The sequence below is a fragment of the Notechis scutatus genome, chromosome 2, assembly GCF_049901735.1.
Source record: "Notechis scutatus isolate UNSWTSFEM ecotype Mainland chromosome 2, rNotScu1.2, whole genome shotgun sequence".
Taxonomy (NCBI): domain Eukaryota; kingdom Metazoa; phylum Chordata; class Lepidosauria; order Squamata; family Elapidae; genus Notechis; species Notechis scutatus.
In genome coordinates, this window is record NC_142010.1 from 245495976 (window position 1) to 245522483 (window position 26508).

The window sequence follows — 26508 nt, forward strand, 5'->3', positions numbered from 1 at the left end:
ACCGGTTCTGCCCTGTTCGGGAGAACCTGTAGTAAAAAATGTTACAGTTCGGCTGAACCGGTAGTAAAAAACAGCTACTGGTTTGGCTGAACCAATATTTTTTTCTCCTCCTGACGATCAGCTGTTCTGACGATCAGCTGTGCTGGGACTGTGCCCTCACTGTCTTACTGCTTCGCCCAGGAGGCTTCCCTGAGGCCCAGAAGGCAAAAAATGGAGTGCAGGGGGGTGCTGCATGGCCGCTCCGCACTCTGTTTTTGGCCTTCTGGGCCTCAGGGAAGTCTCCTGCGAGGCCATTTTTCCTCCCAGGAGGCTTCCCTGAGGCCCAGGAGGCAAAAAAAGGGACATGGGTGGGGGTGGGGGTGGAGATGCTGCAAAAAAAAAAAGAACCCACGCCCACCCAGTCACATGGCCACGCCCACCTAGCCACGCCCACAGAATCAATAGTAAAAATATTTGCATCCCACCCGTGTTGGCCACTTGAAGGAGGCAAAGTCCTTCCTCTTTAACCATGCCCTTTTTTATTGAAACTTATTTTTTTTATAACCACCTTAATACTGTACTTATGCTTTTGTTTTTATTGTTGTTGGCTGTCTAGAACTTCATCCATGAAGAAAGAATGGATATAAATTAAAATAGTAACAATAATAGATGAATCTTCTGGAACATCTATCTCTGCTTGGCCTGTACCTTACACCCTATCTCCAAGTGGTCATAATCAGAGATGGGTATGTAAAGAAGAAATATGCTTTTTTATTTTTTAAACACCCTACGAATCCAAGATTAAAGTCTTAATTGCAGCCTAGTCACTTTATAGAGTTGATAATCCAAGACTGTAGAGGGAGGATCTCTTTATTTACAGTATCTGTATACTGTTAAATCCCAGTGGATGCCTTATGAACGTTAGATGGCCAACATGCTAACTGGAGACTTCTGGGACTTGAAGTCCACACATCTTACAGTCCCTAAAGTTGAGAAAGACTGGTTTATATCAACAAACACACTAATCTTTAGCATCATGATAACAGCAGTGTAGATTGCATATCAATTGCTACATAAATATACACCAGCAGCCAGGCTGCCTGAATCATGCACAGCCTCTGCCTCATGCTTAAAGCTCACTAACTGCTTCAAAGCAAAGGTCAGACAAATGTATCCCTCCAGATGTTGCTGAATTACAACTCCCAGTGGCTCCAGCCAGTATGCCTAATGGTTGTTGTGGGTTGCAGTTCAACCACAAATTAGGATAATTGCAAATTCTCCATTTCTTCTCCAAAACAAGGCATAATAGAAATATGCTATGCCCATTCAGTATTTTCAAGCCATAAGAGACACTTATGGTTAAAAAGGGGGGAAAGTTGAAAAGCTGTGCCATGTGATAATTCATGATGATGTAAGAGTATTATTTGTCTGCCACCACACTATGCTAAACATCTCATTTCCAAGGCTCCAATTAACAAAAGTATTAAAAATGTACTCCCACATTGCTTTATTTAGTTATAAATTATGCTACTGAGTTCCCTCTTTTTGTTGATTAAGTAGTCTATAAGTGTTTTCAATGCTTGACAGAATGCTACAAATTAAGCACAGCTTTCTTTTCTTCATCCCTGGTTCTATAATATAAAAGTCCAAGGCCATGAATATATATCGGCAGTTTTAAAAAGATATATTCATACTTAAAAGCACTTGAATCTTTATTATTTTGAAAACATATTCTCAAAGACCAAGATGGAGAATACTTTTGATTCCCCCATCCAAACACATAGATGTTGCAAGCCAGGAAACAGAAGGGAAAAATGTTGTGGAATCTGTAGGAAATGGGAAGAGAAGCCAAAGGCAAAAAAACACAGAGGAGGGAAAAAGCTGTAATTTCAGAATACAACCTTTGTTTGGGGAATATCCCAGGTGCAATAAGAAACCCAAGAAAGATTGCAAATGCAATCCTGGAGGACAGCTACAAATCACTCTACACAATACTGAATGCAACAAACCGACATTGTCACTTGGGGCCAAGATATCACAGACAGTAGCCACATATTTTTAAAAGGATCCTAACCTGCCCATCCATCTGGTTGCTACAAAATATATCCTTCCACCTTAATGATCAGCGGTGATGAATTGGAAGCAAAGAGCCCTTCTGTTCCAGACACCCTGAATAACAGAAATGACTAGGTAATAATTCACCAGTGATTAATTCTCTGATGTTTGCACAAGGCCGGGGAGATAATGAGCCGAGTGTTGCAATGCCAGTTAGGAAATGTGTCTCCTTTAGAAGCACCGCTGTAAGTTAGGCTAGGAGAGCAGAATCAAAGTCCCATTTTTAATATCGCCTTTCCTAACTATCATTATGGGAGTTGTAATCAAACATATGTGGAGGGCTCTAGGTTGGAGAAGATTATCAATGCTATTTTAAAACAAAGAGCTAAGTAAGCAAGAGTTATCTCTCAAGGCCCAGTTGCCTAAGAGCCATATATTTTACTTGTATCAGATAGCCCAAGTTAACCTCAGAGAGTAAATTCTGCAGTGTGAGTGCAGGGGAAAAGATAAGGGTTAAAGGAACAGGTGAAAATAGTAGGTAAAATTGAAATAAAATGCTTTTATACTAAAACAAAAACATCACCCCAAGCACCTGATTTTTACAGGCTTAAAATATTTCTACTACATTTCTTTTACAAAGGATTTAAAACTGCTAACAAAAATAATGAAAACTATATTTAAAGATGCAGTTATTCATTCTATGCAAAATTTAAACATAATGGTAATCTAGAAGGATGATAATGATTATTTTAAAAATGAAACTACTGGAGTTTAATTATTTGCTCCATAAAAAATTCTAAGATAAGCTAGCTGTTGTAGTTGCCGAAGAGAGAAACTGAAAACTTCTTGATATTCTCCCTTTCAGTCTAACCTACATCTCTAAGTTATTTCACACAGGAAAAAAAAGAAAGAAAGACACAGGATATACCTCCTTGAACTCTTGGAGAGAGAGAAAAGCACAACCATTGGGAGAAAAAAGTCAAAGCCACTTTGCAGAATGAGATGAGTGGCATATAAATTTAATAAATAAATAAGAAAATAGCTACCGACCCTTCCTTTTGCATTGCAGAATAAAAAGTGTCATGCAATGTGCTATACCATCAATGATGCAATTGTCTGCTTTCTTTTCCTAGTAAATTCCCCCTGTATGTGTGTATCAAAATCCGCAAGATGACAAGCACAGATTCATGATTGTTATAGCCCCTTTTTTACAAGTATGGCAACTGACACAAGCAAAACATGCAACTTTGATCGCGATGCACCATCTCCCATAAAGACCCATGACCTCCTCTATCTTCAACCACTTTCCTAGGTATTCTTCATCCCACCTATCATAATTGATAGGATATAGCTATTTAGAAACTATGATTTAAACGTGATTTGTTTCCATCTGACATAGCTGTGATTGGGCAGACATTGTCCAACTGGTATGATCTCAGAAGCTGTGAAATCGTGGTCAGCTTCAGTGTTTTGATGTTGTTCCCCATTTCTTAATCCTACGAAAATGGTACCTTTGATCAAGAGGTCTATCCATATTGAAGGAATGGGCATGATGGAGTGATGAATTGGGTTAAGATTTTACTCAAGATGCTTCAAACTGTAAAGTAGATTTTTTGCAACAAGGGATTAACCGGCATGCTGTGAGAAACATGGATTAAATAACTTGGTACCCCATTTCAGAGGGGATTGTGATCCTTGTCAGTAGTGGCCCTAATTGGACAAATTCTGCAGGAACTCACTTCAAGTGATTTTATCACTTCTCCCTAGAATAATACAATTGTCCATTTCAGTGGATTTTCAATGGGTTAACTAATTTTCTGTTGGCAATGGATTAGTCTTCCTGCTTTTGACTGTCCAGAGAGGTCAGTCAATGTTTGCTCAGAGGTTTTAAACAATTCTCATCATTCCTGACCACTGGCTCTGGTGGTATGGACTGGTGGGAACTGTAATCAAAACCAACTGAAATTGACCCTGTTTGCTTATTTAAAAAATAAAACCCTTTCCTGTAAAAAGGAATCAGCTGTTATAAGAACTTTCGGGGGGAGGATGGGGGGTGGTGGAAGGTCAAGGTATATCCATCTTAGTCTACAATTTTGCTTTGGAAAGTGGCCAACTAGATGTCTTTGGAGTTCTTAAAACGAGAAGGTGGAGATACAGATAGTCCTCAACTTATCACCACAATCGGGACTGTAATTTCTGTCATAACTTGTTGAGCCTTAAGTTTCAATTTTTATGACAATTTTATGGAATTCTTTAAGTGAATCACTGTGGTCATTAGGCAAATCACATTTTTTCTAGAAATCAGCAAACAAACAAAAAAGCGCTCACAAATCACAAAGTTGCTATCTCTTGATCTGTTGAGAAAAGAAAATCTAGATAATGATACTAGAGCTCCGTTACTATTCTCCATAACAAATGGGCCATAGCAACTGTTCAGCCTTTGGAACCAGTTATAACTGGGCTCTTGATACGGCATATATTTTACCACACTGTAATCATATGGTGAATATGGGAAAAAAAGAGGCACGGAATAAAAATTGTTATGGTTCAAAAACTTACCTTCCAATTAAACTTCAAGTGAGACAGAATAGATAATCAGCTCCAGCAGCTTTCCCCAGCCTGGGGACCTTCCAGATATGTGGACCTCAACTCGCAGAAGTGTGGTGATTGCTGAGATTTTGGAGAGTTGACATCTATCCATCTGGAGGGTGCCAAGGATTGGGAAATCTGGGACAGAGCAAACAAACAGAACTTTAATGAAAAGATGAAAACAAGACACTGTCATTTGCTTAATCTTAATAACACAGAGTTAAACCAAAGCCTTCATCAAATTTTTTTATAAGTAGCTAAGAACACCAGGTTGTGCTAGGCTCAACAAAAAAGAGAAGGCAGAACTTTGTGGAAATCAAATTGGTCCTCCAAAATTTCCTTCAGGCTACATACTGTCTATGATGAGAATAGACTCAAAGGAACAATTGGTTAGCTGCATTCAGTATGTTTGTCATCAAGATGCTGTTCTTAAAATATATTGAAATTTGACTTCTGTAATCCCAGATAGCATGGCTAGTCATGCCTAAAGACGATGGAGTCACAATACATCTCAAGGGTATCTATTAACCTAGGAAAATTCCCAAAACCGAGCCAGAACAATGTTATATCTGATCTAGTACTATGGCAGGGAAATATCATGAAGTTAGCAATTTCTTTTGGCATAAGAATTCTCAGTAAATGGATGGACATGCCATCTTTCAAGGTATGATAAACCAACCTTCTACAAGTTGGGACCTTTCATTCTAATTATACTGAGTGGGTCTTGAAACTTCCTTGCCTTGAAGAGGCAACAGTGAGACTAAATAGGCTAACCTTAGAAATCTCCCATGCTTCCCAGAAAATGGACAGGTGAAAGACATATATCCCAGCAGAAGTACTGTTAATGGTGAAATCATCAATGTGCAAACAACTGAGCAAATTGGCCTGAAACAGTGTGCTGCAAAAATGCAGAGTAAATAGGCTGCTTCCTTTAGTGAGAATGAATGGTTGTATCTTCCTTTAATCGCTAGATACTAATATGAAGCAGACTGACTCTTGAACTATCTTCTAAAAATACTCTCCTTGCTGAAGTGCTTCAAGAATACTGACATCCTACATTAGATATACTAACTCTCAGAAATTTCCTTCAGGCATAAAGACCCGACTTCTATAATGGGCCCTGCAATCATCAGGTAATAAGAATGTGAAATGTTCCAGTCAGACTTGAAGATGCCTTCAGTAGCTCCAGTTCTGCCACTTGACTGGAAAGCCATTCTAGGCTGAATTGGACATTCTGAGAGCAGGCCACATCTGAGTGATAGGACCATGTTTTTGAATACAGAGGCTCGAGATTAGCACTTGGTTTTATCAGCTAAGAAAATTATCAGGAAGACTCAGAAAGATGAATCTCGGAAAGCTACTTTATTAGCAAAATACAGGTTGTCCTGCACTTACATGACTGTTCAAAGTTACAACAGCACTGAAAAAAGTGACTTACAACCAGTCTTCACACTTGTGACTATCATAGCCATCCCACAATCATGTCATCAAAATTCAGGCACTTGAAAATCTGCATGCATTTACAACCATTGTAGTGTCCCAAGGTCACATCCTCACCATTTGTCACTTTCTCAGCTGCTTTCCAATAAGAAAAGTTAATGTGGGAAGCTGGATTCACTTAACAATCCCATGATTCACTTAACAATGAATGTGATTCACTTAAAAACTGTAGCAAAAAAGTCTGTAAAATTCTTTTAACAAGTAGCTTGCTTTTGCAATGGAAATTCTGACTCCAACTGTGATTTTCAAGTTGAGAATTACTTGTAGATAACACTGCGCTGTGTGGACTAAGGATCTCTTTTAAGATAGTTTATTATATTCTAGTGGGTTCATGAACAACTTTATGGAGGCATAGATATATTCCAAAATAATTATCTTCTTTTTGTAAATTTTGGAATGCATTGTGTCTATCAGAATACAAGAATAGCATGAAGTTCGCAAAGTTTCCAGGAGCTTATGATTTCTTTTAAGCTTTCAGAAGATCTAATAAATGGCACTGTTTTAATGTGGATTAGGTTTCTCCCCTTCGCCATGGGCAATCTTGGCTGATTATGAGCACAGTCTCCAGCCAGAAAGTAAAAATGATCATACTTTGTGGTTTTTAAAGTCCAAACTTTTCTGGTTTTGTTCACGCCTTTTCGTTCTTTCCATCCAAAGCCATGCTCCCTCTTTACAACTGATATTTGGTTGCCATTGGTTTTCCAAGAAGAAACATAATACTCCACATTTGCACAAACAGTAAATGTGAGATAAAAAGGGGACAGTGTTGTGGTATTATGGCTCGGCTGCACAAAATGAGAATAATGACCCCATGTACTTGAAAATCAATGTCTTTTTCCAAGTATTTTAGAAACTGTACTCATTATTGCTCACACTGGCCACATTTGCTGATCCAACTATGCCAGAAAACTAAGTGAAAAAGGAACATTTTAGTTTTGCAACAGACCTTGGAGAGCATCCCCAAAGTTACCCAATCAGAACTCTGAACAGGCTGGAATTCATCTTTGCAAACTCTTATAAACAACAGGGCTGCAGAAGAAATCTACATTGCATCTCTGAGCTCGAACTACAGCTTTATTACTCTAAGCCTCAAGTAAATCCTACACAGATCATTCTTTGACCTAGAGCCAAGAGCAGCTTCAGTTTGAACTTTCAATTGCATGAAGCTGCAGGCAATCCTGCAATCCTGTTCTAATCTTGTGGCTGGAATCTGCCCAGACATTTGCAGCCACTGATTAAAAATAAAATCAGATTTCTGTGTCTTTTGCTGTAATCAATCTGCTAAAACAAATGTTTGCTTTCAGGGATTATGAAGAATCCAGAAAAAAAAAGAAAGATTGCTCAAAGGGCAGGCTCAGATTATTAAGTGAAGCTACACTTTTAAACAACCCATTCATGCCATCCATGTATCACAAATTCCAAAATTTAACACAGGTGCAGGAACATGTGTGCACCAAATGAGCTTGACATTGTGGCAGTGATGCAGCTCTTAGAAAAGCATCTTTAGATGCACACAACAAAAGTGTTTATCTCTGATACTGAAACCCAAAGCAGCACTTGCTTAGGGTATTATTGTATACCATGTTACATTTACATTAATATTTAGTTCTTCGGCAGCCAAGTGTGCAAATGTGGCCTTTATCCCTGGCTATGTGAACTGCAGTGCCCAATTATGAGTGCACAAGAAAACACCAGGCTGTTTCAAAACAAAATAATCATATTTCTGAGTGTCTGAAACCCTTGCCACCTGAATTTTCCTCCTGCTCCCCCATTCATTGCACAACACAATCATCACAAATGCTCAGGTTTAAAAACACAGCCTAGTGGGTAACAGAACAGATTATTACAGGTGGCCCTTGACTTACGACCACAATTGAGCCCAGTTCTGTTATTAAGTGAAACATCTCTTAAGTGAGTTTTGTCCCATTTTACGACCTTTCTTGCCATCGTTATGTGAATCACTGCAGTTAATAAGTTAGTAACCCGGTTGTTCAGTGAATCTGGCTGCCTCACTGACTTTGCTTGTCAGAAAGTCGCAAAAGGGAATCACATGAATCGGGGACAATGCATCCGTCATAAATATGAGTCAGCATCTGAATTTTGATTACAGGATCATGGGGATGCTGCAAAAAGGTCGTAGCTGTGAAAAACGGTCATAAGTCACATTTTTCAGTGCCGTTGTAACTTTGAACCGGTCACTAAATGAACTGATGTAAGTTGAGGGCTACCTGTACTTAAAACCATAAGCTCAACCTTGAGACAGATGACAGTGAAACCAAACAGAAAAGGAAAAGCAGATGGGAAAGTTTTTAAGACATCTGCCTGGTGCTTGATAGACTCAGACTCGGAACAGGAACCACCTGTCTTGCAGCAAGCTATTGTAGTTTGGTGCAATACAAGACACTGAAGCTAATCTCCCAATGTAGTTGGAACGGGAAAATGATTTTCCTTACATATGTTAAAATCTTGATTAACCATGACAGCATTAGAATTTGTGACTCTTTCAGCCATTCATTCCTAAGTAGATATTTCTAAATATTATAGACTAGCTCTATACCCGTGCTTTGCTATGAAGCTTAGTTTTTGGGGAGGAAAATAAGGGGAAAAATTGTGCCTCTGCCTACTAGTATTGATTGGTATTCATTTCGCTAACATCCTGTCAGTGTGTGAGAGAGTTGAGGGCTGTTTGGAAACTGAAACTGAAACAGTATTTGCTGTGTGAGCAAGAAGACAGTAAGGAGCCTGGGCGTGGCTTAGCTCAACTGTTCTATATTAAAGCTGGTTGCTGCTGTGAAACTGAAACTCCTCTCCTCTGCTTGTGTTTTGCATTTGAAACAGATTTCTTTGCAGGTGGGGAGGGGGAGTAGGACTCCTTAGCATCAGAGCATGTTAATAACAATATACGAAATACTAATGCTCTGATGGTCATTTTGAGAAATCCTTTCTTAGTGAGCATCTAGAAGCCAAGAGGAACATATATGACAAATTTCAAGTTTGTAGGCTTTACGGTTCTGGAGATTTTGTGATGATGCGTGAGTGGTATTTCGCTTTTATATATATAGATGACATGTTCTCTCTGAGGTTGATCTTCATCAATAAGGCTTTTAAGTTATACAAGAAAAACAGCTTTCTTTCTTTCCTTAGGTGAATTTTCTGGGAGGGAGGATGAGCTAGCATGGATGTCCTGAGAGAGAATTTTTACTGCTGTTAATTGTTCTCCCTTCTTTGGACCACCTGATTGCCATCTATGGGGGGAAAGGACAAACCTGAATATTGGGGGGTGTTTCCAGTTCTCAATTGACCATTCTCATTTAAGAACCTGGAAGCATCCTGCAATTTATTTCCAGGTTTTTTTTCCCACTTTTGAATCTTCTGCTGTAGGCATTTTCATACAGGCCCTTTGTAATGCACCAGAGACTTGAATTCTAAGATTTGAGATTGGAGAGTCATAAACTGTTGTTTCCGATAGCAGCAAGAGGCAAACTGGGCCCAATTTGCTGGCTCTTAAATCCTGACCATAACAGTTTCTCTTGTCTGTTAATCCCTGGCTTTGACTCTTAGCTTTTTCCCAATCTATTATAATAACTATGCCACAAGAAAGCTGCGGAAGGATAGCCAGCAAGGCCACTGAGAAAATGGATGCCAAAGGCTGTTTTAATCTCTGGCCACAAAGAATGTACCCTGGCTTTGACTTTCATAACCATAATGATCTTTCAATTGGGAATTAAGGTGAGCCAAGAGCCAGGGGCTCTCAGATTTAAATCTAATTTAAATTCTCAGTACATGGATTCAAGTCATGCAAGCTTTAAAAAGGCAACCTTCATATCTTCTCTTGTGATTCAGGGGATAATAAATGGAGCCACAACATTTGGTCAGTTAATGAATTAATGAATTACAGTTTACAAGGCTTTTGAGCTATTAAAGAGCAGTACTGCTTCATCAAAAACTAAGATGTTTTTCCCCTTATAAAAGCAAGCTTGGAATGATTTTCCACGTTCTTTAATTTTACATTCTTCTCTTCCAGGATTCTGCTGTTCCAACCTCCCCCATCAAAATAAACTGTTGCATTTCCATGTATATTTATAGTCTTAAAACTTTATTAGCTAATCAATCAAAATGATTTTCATCAACTGACAGCCCTTTCCTATGGGGTTTAAAATGCCTTTTTTGTAGATCTATCCTCCCAAACCAAGCAAGCTCCAGACATCAGTGCAGGTCAGAGAGAAGCTGAAAACCAACTTCAATATTTTGATTAGATTCAGTCTCTGATCAGAAGTTCTCTAACTAGTACCTCTTTCACAAAAGGAATGCTAGCTGGGGAAATAATGAGAATTGAAGCTAATAGTGTGGAGTGTGAAATGTTGGCTGAAAACTATTATATAAGTACCATGTAGTTCTAAAATAAGTATACCCTCCTCAACCATCTGTAATGTCCCAGATTCATTTTATTTGTTCTCTTTACCATCCAATTTCGACCATGTCTCTATCTGGCTTCACCATCGTGGTACGATTACCCAATGCCAAAGAGAACAAGCAAACTGCTTGTCCTTGTGGCGGGTTTTTTGTTATAAATTTTATGATTTGCTTCTGATGATAACTGCAGACATTCATGTAACATGTCAACATGTTAAAACCATAACAAAAATTCTTATGTCTCCAGTAAAGGAGAATATTTTGTAGCTCAGGGTTGAAATGAGGGGTCCTTGGTATTCTCCAAGCTTGCTTGTTTGCTTGCAGACATTTCATGACTCAGACTAACGCTAGCACTGATGATGTTACCTAATTTGGTTCATGAAATGTCTGCAAGAAAACAGCCAAACTCAGAGAGCACCAAGGATATTTAATCTTATGCCCATAACAATTTGGCTTGCAGGAGTAAGCTCATTTCATTTTCTGAGTCTGAAAATAATTGTTATGTTGAAAAAATATTTACACTGAATTCCAATGATCTTATCCATTTTTAATAATATTACCTGCAATGGGTGTTCCCACCCCACCCATTACCTTCTATTGTTAAAGGCACAATTACCGTATATACTCGAGTATAAGTCGACCCGAATATAAGCCGAGGCACCTAATTTTACACAAAAAACTGGGAAAACTTATTGACTCGAGTATAAGCTGAGGGTGGGAAATGCAGCAGCTACTGGTAAATTTCAAAAATAAAAATAATTAATTTGGGAAACGATCTCACTATCATGAAAGGTTTAATTGATTCACTAACCCAAAAGAAGATGATGATGACAGCGGGAGGCAGGAGTCACTCTCTTCCCCTCCCTCGGAGGCCCCCTGAGTCAGGAGTCGCTACCGCCGGCGTGGCCCCAGTCCCGTGTCGCCTCGGGAAGGGAAAGGCAAAAAGGAAGAGCCGTGGCAGCGCTTTGCAACAGCAGCAGCGGCACCGGAGGCTCAGGTTCAGCGGCTCCTGGTTTTGCCCCACCCTTCCCAAGGCAACGCGGGACCGGAGCCGCACTGGCGGCAGCAACTCCCGACAGCCCCAGCCGGACACCTGAGCGGAGATGTAGGGAGAAGGCAAAAGCGACGGAAGATCCTTCAGGGGAAACTGAGGGGGAGACTCACCCTTGGTCCAGATGAGCCCCCTTCCCCACCCCTAAGGAAGCAGAGGCAGCCAGCAAGGGCAGGCAAGCCCCGCTTCACGGACTCCGTCCATCCTCACTCCCACCCACCCACCCATCTAAAGCCACGAAGTCCCCCAATCACGCAGCCCAGAATCGCCTTCCCCTCAGGGGGCAGCAACGACGCCCGGTTTTTCCCGAGACAAGAAGCTCCGCCGTGCAATGAAAACGCCCTGGCTCTAGGCTCGCGGGCTCAGAAAACAACGCGAGCCGAGGTCGCTTCGGCTCCGCCGGCTTCTCCAACATCTGGCACTGCCCTGTTCTATGTGCTGGGCCCGGCAAGTCCGAGCAGCCAGCGCGTGGAGCAGGGCGGCGCCGGAGATTATTGGCTGCCTCTTTCGCAGCACGGGAGGCCTCCCCCGGCTGGCCAGCTGCTCTCCTCCTTCTCTGCCTGTTTGTTCTGTGTGGCCGAGGAGGAGGAGACCGGCCCCGGCTGGTTGGGGGAGGCTTTTCGCAGAGAGAGGCGGCTGCTGGTGTCGGCGCGGCCCTGTTCTTTACTTGGGCAGCCGGGCGCCCGCACGGCGCCACGGCAGCAACAGGCAGTTCCGCCCGGGCTCCGCTCAGGTGTCCGGCTGGGGCTGTCGGGAGTTGCTGCCGCCGGTGCGGCCCCAGTCCGCGTCGCCTCGGGAAGGAAAGGCAAAAAGCGCTTTGCCTTTCCCTTCCTGAGGCGACGCGGACTGGGGCCGCACCGGCGGCAGCAACTCCCGACAGCCCCAGCCGGACACCTGAGCGGAGCCCGGGCGGAACTGCCTGTTGGTGCCGTGGGCGCTGCAGGGCGCCCGGCTGCCCAAGTAAAGAACAGGGCCGCGCCGACCATCGGAGAAGCAGAGCAAAGCCGGACACCAGCAGCCGCCTCCCTTGGCGCAGAAAGCCTCCCCCAACCAGCCGGCCGGTCTCCTCCTCCTCGGCCACACAGAACAAACAGGCAGAGAAGGAGGAGAGCAGCTGGCCAGCCGGGGGAGGCCTCCCGTGCTGCGAAAGAGGCAGCCAACGATGTCCGGCGCCGCCCTGCTCCACGCGCTGGCTGCTCGGACTTGCCGGGCCCGGCACATAGAACAGGGCGGTGCCAGATGTTATCAAGGAATTATCTTAAGATCCAAAATGGTTCCTGAATCTACACAGAAAAGCACTAGGGTAATTATATGATGAGAGAGACCAGTTTGGCTGGGGATTTGCACAACTTCAAAAATTAACTGTGGGTTGGACAGGATTTATACCCTCTGTGATTTGGAAGATGGTAGGGAAGAAGGCACATAAGGAATCTAAAGGTTTGGCTAGGCATTATAATGCTAGATTTAAAAGTCATAAGAATATAGAAAAAGCCATCTAACTAACTACACTTCCTGTCCAGCATTGGAATAGGAGCCATGAGAACCTGAAAGCAGCACAGAAATGCAATAGCTCTCCCTGGTTTTGGAGCACTGTGTTTATCACAGCAGAGTTTCTGTAAAGAGCAGCACGCTTTCCAGGAAAATCCTCATTTTGTTATACTTAAATCAGTATATATAGTAAGTTACAATTCTATACACAGTGATTTGCAAGAAAGTATGTGAAAATTAAGGCTTAACTAAGATGATCAACCCCTTTCAAATCATGATCTCAAACCAGAATGACAATCTATCAAGCTTTATTAATAGTCATTTGGACATATAAAACATCCCATGTTATTTTTTAACATGCAGCCAACCTTTTCAACATTCAGTGTAAATAGATTTTGGAAACTGACCTTAAAAGGTAAGTTTCCCAAGGTTTGCACCAGGCACTTTCAAAATTCCCCAAAATTTTAGCTGAATGATAACTGTTTAAAATTTAAATATCTCATTAATTAAGCATATAATTTTGTTCCTCATCTTAAGTGGGACCTGAAGATGCTTTAAACTTTGGCTGGATATTGCAGGAATTGCGGGCCTGACAATCTAAAGATGAAAGTCAAACATGAACTTTGGTTTCTGATAAACTGGGGTAATTGAGCATCATCACACTATAGTTTGTCATCCATGAGTCAATGTACACATTTCTTCAACAAAAAAACAAGGTTTCTTGCCATATTTATAAGAAATGTATAAATGTTGATCAATTTTATATATTGATGGAATTCTGGGAAATCCCACATTTTGAAAAGCCCATATTTATTTGGAATCTATATGAGCGTAGCAATCAATGCTTTGCTTAAAATGTGACGTGAGAACAATTTTTAAAAACATGAATTGATCACTTGTTTTTATTCATTAATACTTTAAAAATGGGTTGGAACATAGGTAAATCTGGAAAATTCCATTGATTTTGGGTGATTTGCAATAGATTTCCAGCTGATTATAATAGCAAGTATACAATCCCTTGCCACCCTTGTAAACAGGGTAACAAGGAGCAACAATTAACATTGCATATATCATGATCTATTTTGCATCATTTGCATAACAATGTCACGACACTCGTGACATTATAGGAGCATCTGTCAAATGAGTTTGTTTCATCAAATAGCCTTCACTGTTTAAATAGGGAGAGTTTAAAGGTTCCAGGACTGGATATTTCTGAGGCAATCTTCTGTTCAGTTCTGTTTCTCAGAGCATAATTTCCTGATGAGAATTCCATAATTCTAAATTTTCTAAGTATGTGCAGAATTTTTGCACATACCTCAATTGATAAGAGGTATATTGATAGATAAATGCCAGGTGGATGAATCACAAGCTGGAATTAAGTTCGACAGGAAAAATATCAACAACCGCAGACAATATCACTCTAATGGCAGAAAGTGAAGAGGAACTAAAGGGTCTCTTGATAAGGGTGAAAGAGGAGAATGCCAAAGTTGGCTTGAAACTCAATATTAAAAAAAAAACTGAGATAGTGGCATCTGGTCTAATCATTTCCTGACCAATAGAAGGGAGAAGAAATGGAAGTAGTGACAGATTTTTGGGGGTTCCAAAAACACTGCAAGATGGTGATTGCAGTCATGAAATTAAAGGATACTTTCTTCTTGGGAGGAAAGCTATGGCAAAACTAGGCAGTGTAACAAAACACAGAGACATCATTACATACATTTCTACTGGGAAAACCTTAGCTTTGACTGGATGGATCTTGTTGACAAAAGCCCATACAGTCAAAGCTATTGTTTTCCCAGCACTAAAGTATGGCTGTGAGAATTACACCATAAAGAAGTTTGAGCGCTGAATGATTGATGCTTTTGAACTGTGGTATTCAACAAGACTGTGGAGAGTACTTTGGACTGCAAGAAAATCAAATCAGCCCATCCCCAAAAGAAAACCCTGGTTACTTTTTGGAAGGACAGATACTGAAGTTGAAGCTCAAGTACTTTGGCCACCAAATAAGTCAGGGGTGTCAAACTCTTTGTCATGTGATGTAGCACAACTTTCCCCCCCTTTGCTAAAATGGGGGTGGGCGTGGCAAGCATGTGACGAATCCAGCTTCGAGTTTGACACCCCTGAAATAAGAAAAGAAGACTCATTGGAAAAGACCCTGATGTTGAGAAAGATTGAAAGCAAAACAAGGAGATGGCAGAGGATGAGATGGTTAGATAGTGTGATCGACGCAATGAACACAGGTTTGGGCAGATTCCGGGAAACAGGAGAGGACAGGTATGCTAATGGTCCATGGAGTTACAAAGAGTTAGGCATAATAAGAACAACAAAAATTGATAGAACTCTGGATCATAACCAAATAGATTCTTCCTGTATTTATAGGCAAAGCATAATAAGAAAGGTGTAAAGGACTATTTTCTTTTCTTTTTAAGTAATTAAAATATACAGTATATTAGAGTATGTGAATAGATACATTATTTTAATAAAATTCTCCCCATCCTTTCAGGATTTCTATTTCAATATTGCATTAATATGAAAGACTAGATCTTTGCGCAAATAGTTAAATTGTTGTGATGAAGTAAATGTATCTGTCAAACATCTCTCGCTTCCATTTGAGTCATCCTAGGTAGACAAACAATTTAAGTGATAAATAGTACTGTAGCATTGAATCACCGTGTTCCAAATAGCTTATTTCTGTTCAAGTATCTTACTTGTAAGACAGGTGTCTTAAAAGCACAGAGAAAATAGAACCCTACTCTTTTATGTATTGTACTAAGCATGGTTTAACTAGTTTATCGGCTAAGCCATAACTGTCTGGTTTTGCACAACAGATAAAACGCCTAAACATGATTAACAAACCATAATGGATGTCTTCCTATATCTTGTTAAACCATTAACCAACCTTACCATGGTTTACCCGAGGAGCTGCTGAACTCTTTGGACTGGAGGTACATTAGGAAAATTGTCACCCTCTCAACCAAGCTTCACAATCACAACCCATTGCTTTACTGTCTCCTATCTTTACAAAAGTCAGAGAAACAACTAGAAAACACTTATCTCATCAGTGTTCCCAACAAAAGAAGAATGGACAGAATCAAGAAAAGTAAGTGTGCCTAGATTTTCTAGGAAACTTCTTTTTATCAGATAAAACACTATAATCCAAGCTTGTCTCCACAAAAGCTTGCCCTGCTACCAAGGGAAGTAAAAATGCCATCTCAGAACAGCAAAAAAAGTACTTAAGAAATTTGTTTTGGACAATCTTATAAAATAATAAGAATAATATTACACCTATGTTTCACATAGCAGAAGAGGCAGAACTTTGGCACTGAGTAAAAAGAAAAGAGCAGGCAAATACACGTAGAATCCATCAGCTTTGCAATCAATCTTAAGATTCCAAAGATGGAGTTCTAAGCAACATTCATTGCATATAATTCCATAATATTGAGCATCAAAAATTATTCCTAGTATACTGTGTGTGCGTGTGCGCATGTGTGTGTGTGTGTGTGTGTGTGTGTGTGTGTGTGTGTGTTATTCAGCTTTGTTCGGGTATTTTCCCACGTCATTGTAGTTGTGCTTTTAAAGTTGTAGCAACGTTTCGGCAGAATCTCATCTGCCATCATCAGGCTTCTGTATTGTGTTCGTCTGTGTGTGTGTGTATCTATATCTATATCATATATTTCTATCTCTGTCTATCTGTCTATCTACTCTCCTCAGTTCAAATTATGCCTATGAGATAAAGCTAGCATCATCCATGTATAACAAAATAAAACAATAGTTTACCAACCAGACTAGATGGCAGACAATATTCAGTGTACAAAAAAAAACCCTAATTAATGAGTGTATGTGGTAAATTACCATAGGGCTAACAAACAACCTTGTTTGATACTTTTTCAGTTAGGGATAGCTGGCCTTTCTTAAATGGATGTCACCACAGAAAATATGCACCTCTGAGTCTACTACAGCTTCCCTCAAAGTTGTCTTTTAAGATCAAATGCTGAGTTGAGATCAACAGTAGTTTACACAGAGTAATAATTTTCTGGAGTCTTCCCATTCTGTCTACATATCTGTGGAAATCAATTCATTGCCAGTGGTTTGATAATTGCTTGATCAATCAATCTCATGATAATTTTGGCCCATCCTTTAACACCTTCTAAGTCACGGGTGTCAAACTCGCCATGTCATGTTGCCATCACGTGACGTATTGCAATGTTTTTCCCTTCGCGGGACCAATTTGACACCCCTGTTCTAAGTGAAATGTAAGGATGGTGAGAGAAGGCTTTCCATGGAAAGTAATTTTTTCAAGCGTCTTCCAAAATGTAACTGTATGATAAAGGTTCTCTTTTCTTAAAGCTACCCCAAGTTACTACTCCTTGGCTTACAACCATTTGTTTAGTGACTTTTCAAAATTACAATGGCACAGAAATAAATGACTTATGACTGTTTTTCACATTTACGATCCCATGGGCACGTGACCAAAATTCAGATGCTTGGTAACTGGTTCATATTAATGATGATTGCAGTGTCCATTTTTTGCAACTTTTTGCAACCACTGCAAATGCAATGATCATTTTTTGCAACCTTCTGCCAAGCAAAGTCAATGGGGAAGCCAGATTCACATAATAACCATATTACTAACTTAACTACTGCACTAATTCAGTTAACAAGTATGCTGGAAAGGTCACAGGGGCAAAACTCATTTAACAACTGTCTTGCTTAGCAACAGTAATTGTGGGCTCTATTTTGGTCGTAAGTTGAGGACTACCTGTATTACTGCAAAAAAACAAACTGAAGGAGTCAGAATGATGAAGATTGTCACCATTATAATTTAAAAGTGCCTTATAAATGGATAAATTCCTTTAAAAAGCCATGCGCTTTTAAGTTTTGGGAGCTTATTTATGAAGCAGATTTAAAATGTTATTTATGAACCAAACAAGGTGTTTCTGGAGCAAAATGAAGCTTTTAGAGGTGCGATAACAAGGGATGTGTTGTTTCCCTTCTGATATCAAGGATTTAAAAGAGACAAGAAAGCTCACAGCTCAGTATGGATTTACATCTTGACTGCATGACAGATTTGCAATTTCAGTAGAAAAGGCCTTTTTTGGGGGGACGGCCTAATTTATTTGACCACTGTAAATAGAAACTAGAATTCCAAAACACAATGTACGTCCTGTAAAATCTAAATGTTATAGTCTCCTTTACAGGCATCAATCTTAAGGTTGAAAATACCATGAAAATCAACATGTCTTAGGGATGGCACTGGATTTTTTTTCTTGCTAAGACTCTTAAGGATTGGCCAGCTAATCTACATATTGGCCATCCATATAGAATGGAGGCTTTGTACTACTCAGATGATATTTATTTTATAACCCTGTCAAAGATTGTCAAATGGTTGAGGATGGGGGGAGTGATTAGGCTAAGTCTGAGTATATTTTCTCGGGTCAAATGGGATCAGCAAAGATCTTCTAGACTGCCAGATTTATTCTGTTTCAAGCAGAAGATCAGATCTCCATCAGGTTGAGAAAAGCTGGAAGTCATATAAAGTAGGGAATGCTGGAGGTGCAAACCCTTAAACTGGAGGGAGGGTGTCTTGTTAGTTAAGCTTCAAATTTTTATTTAGCAAAAAAAGGATCTTGTAATGGCCTTCAATCTGATTTATGAACGGCATCTTGGAAAGTTTCCTCACTAGGTAAGTTTCTCCACCAATCTTGAGTCTGCAAAAACTACACTGGAATTAAATTTGTTGCCAATGCCAATCCTATTGTTCCTTCTGTTCTAAATAGCTGAAGTCAGCTGACTTCTAATCAACTGTTAAGTGATAACCCCTACTTGAGTTTGCTCACTTTTAGGCTGCTCTTGGACAGAGTCAGAATAAGGAGGAACATCAGTAAAGTTCCATGAAGATGTGGAGGGCAAATCTTAGATTCCCACCTCAATTTCATTTCCCATCTCAATTTCATACAGACCTACTTTTATGCTGTCTACAAGTAGGAGGGGCACAGAAAGAAATATGAGGCAACAGAGATAGAAAGCACCAAAATTCTGAACAGCTGCATATCACTGATTTATAGCTGGGTATTTGAAAGTTGTATTCTATATGCCTCACTATTCATTCAGGATTCGTTCCAAGTTACAATGGTGCTGAAAAAAAAAATTTAAAGCGTCCCTCCTTTTCTTTAAAGTAATGAATTCCTTAGGCTGGCTGGAAATTCAGACTTGGAATCTTTGGACATGTGGGAGGCACCAAACTGGAAAAGGCAAAGCTCAAAGATTCCAAAGAAAGATCATCTTTCCATGTGTTTAAATCTAATTTCTGCGTAGTATTAAGGAAAAACAGCCAGTGGAGGAAATGCTTGTGATATTTCACTTGAAATGCAAAAGAAAGTTCAGGTTGAAGGCTGTAACCGTAATAGGATGAAACAACCTGTGTTTGAGGATGATCCAAAAAAGAAGGGTGATTGCAGGTTAAGGCTATAAAGAAATTTAAGATGCTAAATCAAGGGCAACATGTCAAATTATTCTGGGAAATGTTAGATGTAGAAGACAGACATGAATATGATATTGGAACTTGCTAGTGCAACAGGAGGCAGTTTTCCCAATAAAATTTAGCCATCTGTTTGACCATCAAACATAAGAGCTTAAAATGCCAAGACAGAGCAAGCAGCAAGGATAAACTTTTGGCACATCGATGCAATTGTCTTAAGCGTTCTGCTTGCATTTGGGACTCATCAGTCATATTATACCACCCAAGCTGGAAGAAGACAAAAAATAAAATGCATGAAAAAGTTAGCAGTCTTAAAATGAAAAGGAGATACCTTTTTTAAAAAACATCAGGTTTGTCAACCAGCAATGCAATGACTATCTAATTCAGGGGTGTTAAACTTGCAGCTGCAGGCCGGATGCATCATGTGCTGGCCACCCCCAGTTTAGCCAAGAGGGAAAAGTCACAATAAGTCACGTGACAAAAACGTGATGCCACGAGTTTGACACTCCTGATCTAATTACACAAATCTGCTTGCACCTTTTTCTCCTGCAATTGATAGCATTCAGCATCAAACCAAATGCAAATTGGATCTAACTATAATTTCCAGTATTATTATTGTCTGCCAAGTCTGGGTCTGTTGAGAATTACTGTATAGGAACCCCTAGAAGCCTAGAAGTTCTTCAAGCTAAGCTTAGATGTTCTTAGATGTTCTTCATATGGAGGTTTTTTCCCCCTTTCTCTTCTAATCATCCCAAGCCAGACACTGCCTGGATGAAGTTGAGGGGACTTGGAATTTAATACATGGGAGAGCATTAAGTTAGAAAAGGCTATTATAAAGGGTTTGAATTAGAATAGCGCAGAACATTAAATTGGAATCTCTCAGTTCTGAAAATGTCTTCTACTGAAAACTCTTGAGGTAGACTGGAATCACACATTGAACTAAACCTCTATACTTCATTGTATAAGTCACAATGGTTGGATTCATGTATAACATTAAATTATAAAACATGTAATATAAATCAAAATAAAGGAGATGCTTGCATCATACTATACCAAACCAACTGAGTCTTGTCTGGATTTAGCACAAAATGTGAACCCCATCCAATTATCAGATCTTGATGGCCAAGCCCAGGATGAGAGAGGGCATGGTGGAATCTGTCCATCATTACTTCCACCCAGCATATTTAACCACGTCAATCAAAAACCAATGAAAGCATCTGAACAACACTGGGATCTTGGTTAATTTTAACTCATTTGGTTAATTTATAGCTAGGTGTTATACACCTCCCTCCCAAATAAGTTAGTAATATGGTTAACTCTACTGTGCAAACACAATCATGTCTTTTTATTACTATACAAATGAAATTATAAAAAATCTCTTCCCTCCCTCTCTCTCAAGATATCAGGCTGGAAACAAGGAAACTGACTTGTACATGAAAGCCAACTAGATGACTTTGGGCCAGTTACTTTCTCTTGGTCTAACACACCTCACAGGATTGTTGTGGGGAAAACAAGAGAAGGAAGCAGTATTAGGTATGTTTGCCACCTTGAGTTATTTATAAAAACAATACAGGCAAGATATAAACAAACAAACCTTGAACTTGGGAACAGTTATAATAAAATAACACAAATACTAATTGATTGACAATATCTGAAGTATTGATATACCCCAATTTTCCATCTAAGAAAGGCATACTACATCAAACATTCTTTTCGTAACTCAGAAAAGGGAAAGAAGCACAGTTGAGCTTAATAACACTTACTGCCAGTTAACACTCGTACATATATAATGGTAAATTAAGGCTATGAACAGACTTCACAAAAACCACAAATTACAATTGCATGTCTATGAATCAGAGCAGTCCTGGCCATTCTGTATCTCTGCAGCACCCAAAGCACAAGAACACTTAGCTTAAAAGTAGATAAGTGTAAAGCCTACAGCTGGTAACAGGATCCCAGGTCTGCCTCCCATTAATAGAAGCAGGGTGGAATAATTTAAAACTGCTGCCTTAATCCATCTTCAATCTATGCGTGCTTAGCCAGGAGTAAGTAAGATGCATAGCACAACTGAGTTGATAGAAATATGTTCCATTTAGTCTGATAAGCTCAATAATACAAATTTAGAGACTGCAGAGTCTTATTTTGAAATAAAGATCCATCATAGTAATTAACTGAATCGTCCTTACATTTACTGATATAAATTACAGGCAGGTATATACAGTAATTGAAACTAAGTGTGAAGAATTCATCAATTGTATTTATATTTATTTGCTAGCTTTAGCATCATTATGTAAAGCTGGACAATAGGCAAGCAATCCCATGTATATCTACTGAAAGACAGGTTAACACTGAAGGTTTCTCCCCAAAACTTAAATATGGGATTGTAGCCATCATGGCAGCACCTCAAAGATGCTGGATAAAGAGTAGTTTAATATACAATGATGTAATTCTTGCTACAGCTAAAATACGCAGTATAGAATCTTTTACTCCAGGTGTGGACAATATCCAAATCATCCTGACATTATGAGAAAAATTATTAAGATGTTATGAATAACCTATGTTAAGTTTGCAGTACTATACTGGGAAAAAATCCCATTGAAAATTCAGCAGTTTAAGCACCCATAAAAATTGTGCAACTTTTAGGAAATGTTGTTTCCCAACAAGATTATGAGACTGCCTGCAATCTTAACCCATCTTTGAAAAATTTAAAGGTTCTTTTGTCTGACTAAATCTTTCAAACCTTTCAGAGGGGAAAACTAAAATAACTGTTGATTGTAGTTCAGTATGTGGGAGAAAAATGAACAGGGTGAAACATGAAGTTGCTGACAGGCCATCTTCAATGTTAAGGGCAAAAACTTCACCTGTAGCACAAGGACTAGCAGGTGGTTTGTCAAAGACTGTCAGAAAGTTTTGTGGGGATCTTTCCAAAGGCTATTGACTTTAGCAACCCTGCCAAACGCAACTGCCTTTTAAAAAATATATCTCGTCAAATACTACTTTGCGTTTATGCGTTCACGTTTTACTTCAGCTGCAGCCGTCCTGCTCGCTTGCCTCTCTGGATCTTGCCTCAGCTCTCTGGCTTCCAGTCTCCCCAATGCTTGCCAAAGGAAATGCCTCCACTAGAAAAGGCCACAGAGAATTCGGCGGCCACTTAAACACGCCTCTAATCTGAACGACTAAACCCAGCTGCACCTCCATTCACACGAACCCTTGCTTCGGTCTTTCCTCTCTCTTCTTTTGAAGTGTCACAAGGTTCTCCTTTTAGCTCCAACGGATTGAAAACAGCTGGGCTACCGCTCAGGAAATCCTCCAGAAACATTCATTCCCCTGCGTGAACAGAACCAGCCTTTTCGTCCATAAAAGCCAGAAACCAGACGCTGCTTTTTTTTTCTTTTTCTTTTCTTTTGCTACCGATTCCCGCACCGGGACATTTTTCCCCCCTCCAACCCTTCCTTTCCCCGCACCCGCTTCGCCTCTCCAACTTCCCATTGCCCGAGGAAGCGAATCCTACCCTGGATTTTCAAGGCTCGGGGAAACTTCCTAGAAGTTGGCGCGCAACAGGCGGCTGCTGTTCCTTCTTCTACCTGAGCGAAGAGTTCGGCCGATGTTACCTTAAAAAAAAAAAAAAAAAAAGGCGCCCGCTTCTCCGGCTCCTTCGGAGGGGAAAAAACTCGCCCGGAGCTCGGGTCCTGGGGCGGCGGACTCCAACCCACAGTCGCCGCAACTTGGTCGAAAAGGAAACGCGGGCGCGCCTCGTCCTCAGCCCCAAACGCTCCAGCATCGGTCGGGCTTCCACCACGCGGGTCGCAAAAACCAACAGAAATACCTCCCGTTATTCCACCCTTGCACCCCCTCCTCGACCCCACCTCAAAAAAAAAAAAACAGTGCGCCCCTACCTCCGTTTGCAGCCAGGCGCGGGGTGACGGGCTGGGTTTGTAACCCTGCCTTCTTGGCGCCGCGTCTCCGCCACGGTGCATGGAGCTCTGGAACAAAACAGCTACGCCCCCGGCTGCGCCCCCCAGACTGTTTGGCCGTTGCGGGCGCTTTACTTGTCACAGCCACGGCGCCCGTTACCGCCGCCGCCGCCGCCTCTCTTCCTTGCCATGGCTGCCTGCCCCGGGGCTAGAGTTGGGGAGCTCAATCGTCGGGCTGGGGCCGGGGAGGTGTGGTTGGAGTGGGAGGGGGTGAAGAAGCAGCTGCTTAGTTGTGGGGGAGACAAAGGGAAAAGGGTTAAAACCCTTTTAGGACGGCCTTGTTCTCTCACTTTCTGATCCCGGGTTGTTGTTGGGGGCGGGGGGGGGCGGGCGGCGCTGGCTGGTCGGTCGCGGCCCGAGGCGGGCAGATGGTTGAGGGGAGGTTCCTGCCTTCGTGGGAGCTCTGATTGCTGGCCGGGCCGCCGAAAGAGGAGTTGCGAATTGGTGCGTGTCACTTTTTGCCCAGATATTAATATCGCCCTTTTTTCTTTCTTTTTTTCTGTAAGGGGAGGGGGCGGTTCCCTGCCTAGTGCGAGAACTTTAATGCTGCAAACGAAGCGATTCAAGAATCTCAGCAATAGCTACCCAATGTTTTTTTTTGGGGGGGGGGGAGATTCAAAAGGAGGGGGCAGCAAAACTTTCCCACCCAGTTCTGACTTTTTTTTTCTAATATTTTACCTTTTGCCCACTTGTGAGCAAATTTTTGGCTTCCCATACTTGGGCTGTCAATATACTTGTACCCTGGCCGACAGTATACTTGTGGTGTCAATATATTGAATTACAAATGTGGGACTGCTGCCAAGATACCTTTTCCTGGGCTGAAGGCTTCACTAGGCATTTGAAACAATGCCTGGAGTCATTTCCCCCCACCAAAAGACAGAAAACAGCTTTTATTTTATTTACAATCAAGAGTTATCTCAGCTAAAGATAGTTGCAACAGTTGCCTCTTGTTCTACATTTAATGCAATCACTATGCATTTTCCTGCATAGACATTTATTTAATTCAATGTGGATGGATGAATGCTTTAGGAAACATATGGAAGAAAGAATTGGTTCAGGACTAGTGAGAAAGCAATATAAATAAAAGTACAAACCCAGATAGAATAGTCTGTGGGTAAAAATAATGGATTGAATTTAGTATTTAATGGTATGGTATGAAGGTGATAGGTATGGATGAAGTGGGCTTCGTTGTCTAGACATCAAGGGTGGGCTTGCAACACCTGGCTATCTTTTCTGGGAAAAAGATGAAAATGGCAAACACCTCTGGGAAAATTGATAGTCCATCTTGGCCGCAATGACCATACCCATAAATATTTGGGAAACTGGTGATTGGGAGAACACCTGGTAATCAAAATTATGGTTCTTGGATGAGAGACCTTCAGAAAATTTCAGGGCTGTAGGCTAGACTGCACAAAGGCAGATAACATAACAGATAATCAGAGTTGGAAGGGGCCTTGTAAGTCATCTAGTCCAACCCCCCGCTTAGCCTAAGCGGGAGACCCTACACCATTTCTGACAAATGGCAGTTCAAGCTCTTCTTGAAAGTCTCAAGTGATGGCGCTCCCACAACTTCCGAGGGCAAGCTGTTCCATTGGTTGATTGTTCTCACTGTCAGAAAGTTTCTCCTTATTTCCAGGTTAAATCTCTCCTTGTTCAGTTTCCATCCGTTATTCCTTGTCTAGCCTACAGGCACTTTAGAAAATAGCTTGACCCCTTCCTCTCTGTGGCAGCCCCTCAAATATTGGAAGACTGCTATTATGTCTCCTCTGGTCCTTCTCAATGCAATGCAATGATAAATTATTTCCATACTGTTGCTAAGGTTATATAACTGATGTGGATGCTCAAGGTTAGGGTTGAGTTTCATTTAAATGAGATTTTATTTCTTTATCCTCATGTCATCATTGACTTTTGCTCCACCAATTACAAAAGCTTAGTTTTGTAACTTCAGTATTGCAATAGTGGAAAAAAGCATCAGCATTCCAGAAATCTCACTGCTTTGGTGCCCTGAGGGTCCCGGTGGAGCTATTATTATTCATTACAGCACCATCGACTTGCTTATTGTCCAAGAGGAGAGAGGCATTGATCGCACAAGCTTGGGCTGAATTACAAGCTCAGGACACCTCCATGGAGTCTCTTGGCACTGCTTCAAGATTGAGGTGACGCTCCTTGTTATTGTTCAGCAGCTAAGTTAGTTAATTTCTGTCTCAGCTTTGGCACAGAAGGAGTAAATACAGGTAGTCCTTGGCTTACAACTGGTCCCTTAATGACCAAAGTTCTGATGGATTTGAAAATGTTACTTACAACCTATTCCTTGGTATTATGACTGCCAAACCAACCCTGTGGTCATGTGATTGCATTTTGGCTGCTTTGCAACCAACTTGCATTTACAATGGTTGCATTGTTCTGTGGTCATGTGTTCTCATTTTGTGACCTGTTTTTCCATTTTCCAGCCAAAAATGGCCATTGGCTAAGTTGAATTTGGATTTATGACCATGTGATTCACTTGACAATTCATTACTTGAATTGACTTGAATTGCTTTAGTCACTTGACTCCAATGCATCTTAATGAGCATGGCCAAATCACATGTTTATTTGATTTATGACCTCAATGAATTACAAGTAAAATTCCAACTTCAATTATGGTCATAAGTTGAGGTCCACTGGTACATTTTTCCAGCACTAATGGAAAAAAGGGAATTTGGAGAGTTTCCAATTGGCAAAAAAATATCCTTTTGTTCTACCACCTTTCCCTACCTCCCATTTTCACTGACAGGATCTCTTCCTCCACAACTGATGCTTATGTATTATGGCCCTAGAACCCCCATTAAAACAGGCTTTTACAATATTTTAATTTTAATACAAATATTTTTAGAGTTTTCAGGACGGTAAATAAAGGAATGAATAAAGGAAAAGAGCAGTAGCAATAGCACTTAAGACTTATATACCGCTTCATAGTACTTTATGAAGCGGTATATAGCCCT

The 26508-nt window shown here is 40.6% G+C and overlaps 1 protein-coding gene and 1 long non-coding RNA gene across 16 annotated transcripts in view; one reads left to right on the forward strand and one right to left on the reverse strand.

Annotated features, from left to right (window-relative positions):
- Nucleotides 1-26508, reverse strand: part of GHR (growth hormone receptor) — a 154653-nt gene that overhangs the window by 119483 nt on the left and 8662 nt on the right. For 2 of the 13 annotated variants that reach the window (XM_087958468.1, XM_087958465.1), the window contains exons 1-2: nucleotides 23065-23334; nucleotides 4594-4761 (exon numbers count right to left, since the gene is read on the reverse strand). The gene's annotated coding sequence lies outside the window, so the exon portion shown is untranslated. Of the gene's footprint in view, nucleotides 1-2053; nucleotides 2144-4593; nucleotides 4781-23064; nucleotides 23335-23449; nucleotides 24107-26508 lie in introns of those variants that run through there. The other 11 variants (XM_087958466.1, XM_087958469.1, XM_087958464.1 and 8 more) reach the window with 8 other exon arrangements.
- LOC148132585 (uncharacterized) overlaps nucleotides 23863-26508 on the forward strand; it is a 62190-nt gene continuing 59544 nt past the window's right edge. For 2 of the 3 annotated variants that reach the window (XR_015748251.1, XR_015748252.1), the window contains exon 1: nucleotides 23863-23971. This is a non-coding gene — a long non-coding RNA (uncharacterized LOC148132585). The remainder of the gene's footprint in view (nucleotides 23972-26508) is intronic. The other variant, XR_015748253.1, reaches the window with a different exon arrangement.